We start from the raw sequence: 9,598 nt of genomic DNA on the forward strand, positions 1-9,598 counted from the left end.
TGCAGATTCACCTGTTTGCTTTAGCTGTCTTCCTCCATCATCTCCGGCGTTTTCAGAGATGGGGTCAGAAGAGAAATCAGATACTTGTCATTTGTATTTTAGTGTCTTCTCAGTGTGAAATACTCCTTTCCTTTGTTAAGGTTTCTGAAGATATTTTATAATTCAAAAAACTCCACTCCCTAATTTAACCCCTGTGTTTTCCTCCTCTTCCCTGGTTATTTCCATGTTGGCTGCAGCCAGCAGACTGGGTCCCCTTGCCATGACGACTGCTAACTGCCATGTACATTATGTTCAGTTAGATGACTTCTCTCTCAATGTAAACAAATTGTGCAGCTGCCCAGAGCAGCTCTTATAAATCAACCTAACAGTTATACGATTTCTTCTGTCTTAATTCTTTGTGGTTCTTTTAAATCTCTACTCGCTAATTTCATTCTTTCCTAGCCGCCCCCCCTTTTTTTTTAAATATAGGGCAAATTTGCTGAAGTATACTTGTTCTTCAAAGTTTTGGTTTTGGGGTTTGTTTTTTTTCTGGAAGGGAATAACTCCATTCTTCGAAATCAAATGTACTTCCATGAAGAGAAAAACATCTCATCCACCCAACAATTTTTTTATTTCTGACTTTGGTGAAGAATATAATCACTAAGGAATTCTGCTGCCACCCCAAAGGCAGGAAGTTCAAATCTACCAGCTGCTCCACAGGAGGAAAGATAAGAAATCTTCTCCTCTGAAATTTACAGCCTCTGAAAGCACACTGGAAGGTCATCTATGAGTCAGTTCTGCCTCAACAGCATATATAAACAACAGTAATACTTTGGTTGCGTAGTGGTAAGAAACCGCACGGCAATTTCGAAGACCCAGAGTTCAAATCCACCAACTGTTCCACAGGAGGATGGGCAAGCTCCTCCTGTGCAATTAACAGCCTCTGAAAACCCTCTGGAGGGTCAGTACTGACTTGATGGTACTCAACAACAAAAATGCTTTCATTACCATAGATGGAGGACTCAGGAAAGACATAATTTCATGTACTGAGAAGGTGATACACAATGGCAGGGTAGGAGAAAGTGGTCTTTTTTAGGATAACATTCTGTGATGAACCAAATCGCTGCTGATAAGCTCACTCTGACTCATGGCGATCTTGTGAGACACAGGAGAATTGCCTCATAGGACCCTAAGAGAAATGAGGCTGTAAATGTTTATGGGAGCACCATCTTTGTCCTACAAAACAGCTGGTGAGTTTCAAAGGCAAATTTCAGTTACCAAGCTAACTCTTAGCATATGAGACCACCATAACTGTTAAAATAATTGAAAGTTCAAAAACTTAGCATCAAACCAGGAATTTTTAGATCTTTAATACTCTCCCAAATGAGTGATTAGTTCTGCTGTAGAGAGAGTTACATTACACGTCAGACCTGACCAATCAACACCTGACAACTACGACATTCTGTGATGAGTAGAGTTTTTAAAAAGGGGGGGGGGTGTTAAGTATCTCTACTTCAATAGCATACAGGGAGTTCTGGTGACCTAGTGGGTAAAGAGCTGTGCTGCCAACCCAAAGCTATGTAGTTTGAATCTACTATCTGCTTCATGTGAGAAAGGCAAACTTCTCTCATGTGATTTATCACCTCTGAAAACCCACTGATGGGTCAGTAACAAGTCAATTCCAACTAAACAGCACATAACAACATCAGTTATACATCAAAATTGCTATGAAATATGATAAATATTTCAGAATATAAGCTAAGAAGTGTTGCTCTTACCCATAGCCTAGTTGAAATGGTATGGTTGTTCATTTACAGTAAGATGGTCAAGTGAGAAATGGTGGTGATGAGGCCTGATCTAAAATCTGCAAAGCTGAATAATTTTGTGAACAGCTTTCACTGGCAGGAAAGCATCAAGTAAACTGAGATACAATTGAACTTTCAGGATAGAGTATGATACACACCAAAAGGCAGATGACATGTAACAATGAGAGAATCCAATGGATTGCAGCACTCTAAAATCAAAGGAACTATCAAAAGTACCAGGGACATCTTTCGGATGTTAAGAACCAGTCTCATTTGCAGAAAGGAAGAAAGACCGTAGGATTTGAAAGGTCTCTGGGGAAGACACAAGATTTGAATATAAAATATGGAATGATGGCCGATGCAAACACTCATCATCATGAATTGTGGTTTATTAAAAAGGTCCAGAATTTAGGAAATTGGAAGAAATTGAAGAGTAATGCGAATGCTCTGGATTTCTGAGAAATGACTGCATGTTCCAGATAAGTTTTCAAGAAAAAAATAACTCAATGACTATCCACAGAATAGCAGCGTGGATGGTACACCATTGATACACAGACAAAGGAGAATGAGTAAATTGAAGTACCAAACATTCTTTCCTGTCACAGTCTGCATATATCTAGAAATTAGGATATGGCTTGTCTAGAAGCCTGGCATGAAGTCTAGGTATTGAGCAATTTTAAGTACAAGTAGGATGAAAAATAGACATTTCAGAATCCTGAACACAGGAAGATCAATCACTTGGGGAGAAGCCAGGCAAGCAGAGTCAGGCATTGAGATATGAGTTAACATGTTGTTGTTGTTGTTGTTGTTGTTGTTGTGTACTGTTGGGCTGGAACCAACCCATAGCTAATTCCCTAGCAGGTTTACAGAGGCAGTAAATCTCAGAGGAGGAGATTATCCATCTTTCCTGGGCAAAGCAGCTGGTGAATTCAAATCACTCGCCTTTGTATTGCCAACACTATTCTTTGCCACCAAGCCAGCAGAGCTCCTGTGAGTTAAGAGAGATGATATGATTGGACTGAACCAACCTCATGGAGACATCAAGACTGAAATACATATAAATGAATTATGTGCTGCTGTTACTAGTGTTGTTCTTTTCCATCAGAGTCAAGTACGACTCATGGTGACCCTATGAAAAACAGTCTTGAAACCTGTCCTACTCTGTGCTATCTGCATCATCTCTGAAATGCTTGAGACCATTGCTGTAGTCACTGTGCCAATCTGTCTCATTGGAGGGTCTTCTTTGTCATTGACCCTCTACCTTTCTAAACACAATGCCCTTCTTCAAAGAATAGCTTCTCCTAGCTACATGCCCAAAGTGTAGGAGATGAACCTTTGCCATTTTTGTCTTCAAGGAGCTCTCTGGCTGCACTTTTCCCAAGACATATCTGTCTGGCGTTTTGGCATTCATGGAATATTCAGTACCCTTTACTAACACCACAACTCAAAGGCATCAATTCTTCCTCTGTTATACTTAAAGCAGCTGTGAATTATGTACATATGTCTTGGAGTAAATTGGGAGAAAAAGCTCTGAAGCAAGCTGAGGTATAAAAAGGAATAGGTTTCAGAGAGCAAACCGGATCTCTGAGGTCAGTGTATGATTGTGATATGTACATGGAGGCATTCTCAGGAGCTTGATTAAGAGCTGCAGGAATTATCCCTTCTCTTACGACAGCATCTTAGCCTCCAGATTCTACTAGCACTAGGACTAACAACCACCCCCATTTTATAATGAGCAGAGAGTATTGTAACATTCAAAGGGTCCCCACAATGTGCATGACTGTGGATGTATGTGTGTGCATGTGTGCACTTGTGAATTTGTGTAAAATCAGAAATACAAACAGCTAAAAATGGATAAATTAAAGACCGTCACGATTTGGAGCATTTTATCTGCCATAATTTTTTGACAGTGTATTAATTCTATTTCTAGAAACGAGCTTGTGTATTGATGAGTCTGTGTCAATATTAATGATTTGAGCAGTGCAACCATGCCTGAAGGTGGAGACTGAAAGACTGCAATGAAATCAAAGTGGGCATCACGGAAACGTTGTGGAAGGAAGACAGCTTGATTGTATTTCTCTGAAGTGCTTATCTTATTTGCCACTTCTAATTAAAGTACTGGGTAAGAAGGGCAAATTTCTTCCCAATTACTCAGCCCTCATAACCAATAATGCTACTTTAATCATCATTTGAGGTGATCATGGAGTCTTCAAAATTCTCCATTTGCTTTCTGATTTAAATGTTGCTCTTTGCTCAATGACTTCTTTATTTTCATCTATTCTGAGATATATATATATATATTTTAAACCTTATGCACTGAGTTAGAAATACATGCTTGTGAGGACTTTTATCACTACAAATATCAATAGCTTATCTCAAGTTCATCTCCTTACAGGATACTTTCTTTCTTTAGAATACACACTGTGTCACTATAAAGTGCCCTCAAAAGTTGTAAAAGTGTAATAAAAGAGAGACGACAAAAAAAGTTTAGAAAAAGAAAAACTTTCTTATTTTAATATGAAATGTGAAAGGATATGAGAAAATCAATGAGTGAGGTGATGATATGCAGGCAAGTGTCAGATTCCTTTAATTTAAGGTATATAAATATTCATTTAGGCATATTGCAATCTGCAATGAGACAAGAATATTAGAAGAGTGGCTGAAGCTAATACTGCATATTTCTTTAAAAGAAAATTGCAGAAAGTTTGAAATGATACCAGAGCATATCAAGTAGAAATTCATAAAAAATACTAACTAGACCAGGATCCTTGAATTTCTTGAAGTTGGAGCAAAATCTCTAATAACACATTAAAGATGAAAGTGAAAACTGAAAATACATCTAAAAATATGCTCTATCTCAATTCACACAAAACTATAAAGACTATAAATAAATAAGTAAAGATTAAAAGAGTAATTAGGGCAGGAGCTGTGCTATGAACCAGAAAAGAAGAGGAGTTGCACGTGAGCTACCTTATAAATCTGTCCTTGGATAATTCAACACTCTATGATTCATGCTGTATGAGCATATGAAGCAAACTGCAACAAAGGTGGTGGTTGTGTATTGTCAAGTTGAAATTGACTCATGGCTGACCCTCCAGGGTTAGGCATATTTTAATTATGAAAAAATAAGGTTCGTTGTTTGTTGTTATGTGTTACTGAGTGACTTGCTATGCGCAATAGCCCTGAACTCTGCCCTATTCTGAGCCAATCTTATTTTCTCTGACACTCCTAACCACATTATGGTGAAAATCTATTTCCTTCAGGGTCTTCCTCTCTTGTGCTATCTCTCCATCTTTTCAATCATGATATCCTTCTCTAAGGACTTGCCACATGCCCAAAGTATGTGAGATGGAGGCTCAAAATTCTTGCAACTTGGTTTTGCCCTCTCCAGGACAAACCTGTTAGTTCTCTTGGCAGTCCGTGGTATGTTCAATAATCTCCAGCATCAAAACTCAAATGGCATCAATTCTTCTTCTGTAATCCTTAGTCATTGTCCAGCTCACTGATGCATAGCAAGCAATTGTTAAGACCATGGCCTGCACCAGGTACACCTTCGTCTCCAGCATGATACCTTTGCTCTTCAGCACTCTGGAGAAGTTCCTGACCACAGATTTTCCTAACACAATTCTTTTCATTTCCTAACTGCCAGTAACATGAGTTTGGAGAGAGACTTCCGTACAATCAGTCATTTATTCATTGCAAATGCCTTTTATAAGAAACACAAATTATTAAAAACATGGGTCTCACCTGATGGACTACACAGGAATGAGATTGATTACATCTGTGGAATGGATCATTGGAAAAGCTCAATATCAACTGTGAAAACTAAACCAGGTGTTGATTATGGAAAAGACCATAAATTACTCATTTACAATTTCAAGTTGAAGCTACATAGAATTAAAACAAGTACACACACATACACACACAAGCAGAATAAAAAATGCTTTGAGTCTATCCCACCTGAATTAAAAACAATCTCATGAACAAGTTTGAAGCCATGAACACTAATGAAGTAAGACAATATGAGCTATGGGAGGATGTTAAGAATAAAAGAAAAAAGAATGAAGAATAAAAAAGTTCATTATAAGGAAAAATAAGCAAGAAAAGACCAAGATGATTGTCGGAAGTGAACCTAAGTATTGCACTAGAACGCCAAGGAACCAAAGCAAAGAGAATATATCAGGAATAATTAAGGAGCTGAACAGATTTCAAAGAACTACTTGGGAAGACAAAGCAAAGTATTATAATAAAATGTGCAAAGAACTGTAATGATAAAACTAAAAGGGATGACCTCACTAAGCATTTCTTGAGCTGAAGGAACTAAAGAACAAATTTAAGTCTTGAGTTGCAATACTTAAGGATGCTATAGGCAGAATATTAAATTATCCAGGAAGCAGTAAAAGAAGATCGAAGGAGTACACAGAGTCACTACACCAAAAGGATTTGACTGATAAAGAAGAGTTTGATGAAACAACAAATGATCAAGAAGCCCTGGTGAAGAAGGAGGAAGTTCAAGCTGTTGTGAAGGAATTGGCAAAACATTAGGCCCCAGGAATTGATGGAATACCAACTGACATATTTTAATAAACGTATGTTGCCCTGCACATGTTCACTAAGTTGTGTCATGAAATCTAGAGGACAACTACCTGTATTTGACTATGTGGATCATAACAAGTCATGGCTAACATTGAGAAGAATGAACATTACAGAGCTCTTTATTGTGCTTATGCAAAACTGATACCCAGATCAGGAGGCTGTGTGTGAACAGAGGAAGGGAACACTATATGATTTAAGATCAAGAAAAGACTGCATCAGGATTATATACTTTCTCAATAGCTATTCTATCTGTATACTGAACAAATTATTTAAGAAGATGGACTCTATGAAGAAGAATGAGGCATCAAGATCAGAGGAAGACTTGTCCATAACCTGCATTACACAGATGAAACAATATTACTCGCTGAAAGTGAGAAAGACTTGAAGCACTTGCTGCTGAATACAGTTTTCAATATGAATTGCATTTCAATGTCAAGAAAGCAAAGACTTTTACCACTGGACCAATAGACAATATTATGATGGAAAAAAGATTGAAACTGTCAACAACTTCATCTTACTTGAATCCAAAATTAACAGCCTGGTACCAACAGTCAGGAAATCAGGACACATCTTTCACTGGGAAATTTGCAATTAGATATTTTCCTAAATTATTTAGGAGTAATGATGCCAGTTTGAGGACTAAGGTACATCTGATTCAGATCATGGTCTTCTGATCATTTGGTATGCATCTGAGAGCTGGAAAATGAGCAAAGATGACAGAAGAAGAATTAATGCCTTTGAGCTGTGGTGTTAGAGGAGAGGACTGAACATCCCAAGGACTGCAGAAAGAACAAACAAACTCTCACATGAATATTTTGCTTATTTTACTTTTTAGTCAATACCTTTCACTGTTCCTAACAGGCTTTCTGGTATATACAATTACCGAACTAGAACTTGTAACAACGTAGAACTTGAATATACAGTAATCACATTGTTGTAAACAATTTTAATGTCAAGAAAAGTTTCAGACTTTTTTTTCTCTAAGTATGATACATTGGAGTGCCTTGTGGCACCAAGGTAAATTTTTTTGGGAAAAAAAATCAATCAATGGAAAAAATAAGAATGCACACAACTATGGATATCTAACTTGTAAAACATATTAATATTCTTTTCCAAGCTACTTGACCTCAGTTTTACTTACTAGAATAATTCCCTGAGGAAATGGTAAACTGATTGGGGTTTTTCCTTTAGCTAACAAGTAGTTAGAATAAAATGGAACTTCATAATAGTTCTTCTTTTGTTAGTCTACAAAAAGCAACAAAATCAATATGGGCTTTTATTCCTTGAAATTATCCTGAGGAATTCAATCAGGATCACCTCTTTATTAAAATTGCTGTTGTTGTCGTGTTTGTTGTTATGTGCTGTCAATTCGCCTGAGACTCATAGTGACCCTCTGTACACCAGCTCTGACTCTGCTCTATCCTGAGCTGTCTCTGACACGTTTATTGCCGTTGTTCCAATCATTGAGTCAATCCATATCATCTAGGGTCTTCGTCTCTTGCGCTACCTCTCCACCTTCCCAAGCAAAATGTCTCTCTCCAAGGACTCATCCCTCCTTGCAACATGCCCAAAGTATGTCAGATGAAGCTTCAGAATCCTTGCCTCCAAGGAGCAGCCTGGTTTCACCCTCACTAGGACGAACCTATTTGTTCTTCTGGAAGTCCATAGTATGTTCAGTACTCTTCTCCAGTACCACAGCTCAAAGCCATCAATTCTCTTTCTATCATCCCTAGTCATTGTTTAGCTTTCTGATGCATAGCACATAATTGGGAAGACTATGGCCTGGATCAGGTTCACCTTAGTCTCCAGATTGACATTGTTGCTCTTCAGTAATCTGGAGATGTCCCTAACAGCCAACTTTCCCAAAGCAATTTGTCTCTTGATTTCCTGGCTGCTGGTGCCAAGAGTGTTGATCATGGAGCCAAGCAAACTAAATCTGTTAACAATCTCAGTCTCTTTACCATCTATCATGATGCTGCCAAATGGCCCAGTGGTAAGAATGTTTGTTTTCTTGATGTTGAGCTTCAATCCGTATTTAAGGCTGCAGTCCTTGACCTTCTGCAGCAAGTGCTTCAGGTCCCTCTCAGTTTCAGCAAGCAAAGTTATAAAGTTTGGGGGCTGAGAGCAATTACCAAGAGACTCCACTTTGGCCTTTCCCAACTCAGGTAGATCTGCTCACATTCACACAAATCTGGCGGTCAGCCTCAGAGGATTAAATAGTTTTGGGGGGTGAGAGCAACCACAGAAAGATTCCACTTTGGCTTTTCCCAATTTAGGTAATTCTGTCCACACTCCCAGAAGTCTGGTGGGAAGCCCTTGAAGGTTAAATAGTTTTGGGCCCTCAGTGCTGCAGCCCTCAGACAAAGAAAACAACATTATGTATCAAATGTAGAGGACATATCACTCTCTCCTGGGAAATTATCTTACTTTAATAGCAGTGTGCTAAAAATAGAAGAGAACCTCTTATTTTATTCATCTCACTGACGGGTTTCCAGTTTTCACTGACCCTCTACTTTACCAAACACGATGTTGTTTCCTAGTAAGTGGATCAATGTTTTACTAGCCTCTCTTCTAATAAGCATTCTAGTTGTATTTCTTCTAAGTTTCTAGCACTTACAAACATCCCACTCAATAGTGTTGAGTGGATTACAACTCATAACAGCCCTCCATCATGTTTTCAAGACTGTAAAACTTAATGAAATGGGACTGCCTATGTTTCTTCTGAGAAGAAGGTGGTGGGTTCTAACTGCTGGCCTTTAAGTTAGAAAGCCTACATCATACACCCAGGTCTCCTGGCACTTAGAAGGCACCCATAAATATACTAGAAAAATATTATTATTAAAATATTATTTTATAAATGACTGAATGAATTACTCACACACTCCCTTTTAGGGAGTTGTATAAAAGACATTAGCTTTGCATTGAAAACCTTATCTACTTACAATAATGGAAATTTAGTGTTTTCTTTCTTTCTTTTTTTTTTAAGAGGCTCAATTATGTCATTTACTGTTCTTAGGTCTTAGGCCAAATTCCATCTACCACTGGGTTGTTTTACAGCTCGGAGGTCCACGTGCAAGGCAGAGGCGAAGTAAGGAACTTCTTATGAGGTTTTCCATCAATTCCAACAACTAAGAAACAGTGAGAAGAGTTGGGACCTCAGAAGGCTTTTAGGACCAAATAATAGACTCTTGTGTCCAGGAGAAAATGAATATACTTAC

This window comes from Elephantulus edwardii, unplaced genomic scaffold (genome assembly GCF_000299155.1).
Source record: "Elephantulus edwardii isolate Elephantulus edwardi_28Jun2011 unplaced genomic scaffold, EleEdw1.0 scaffold00085, whole genome shotgun sequence".
In the NCBI taxonomy this organism is placed as follows: Eukaryota; Metazoa; Chordata; class Mammalia; order Macroscelidea; family Macroscelididae; genus Elephantulus; species Elephantulus edwardii.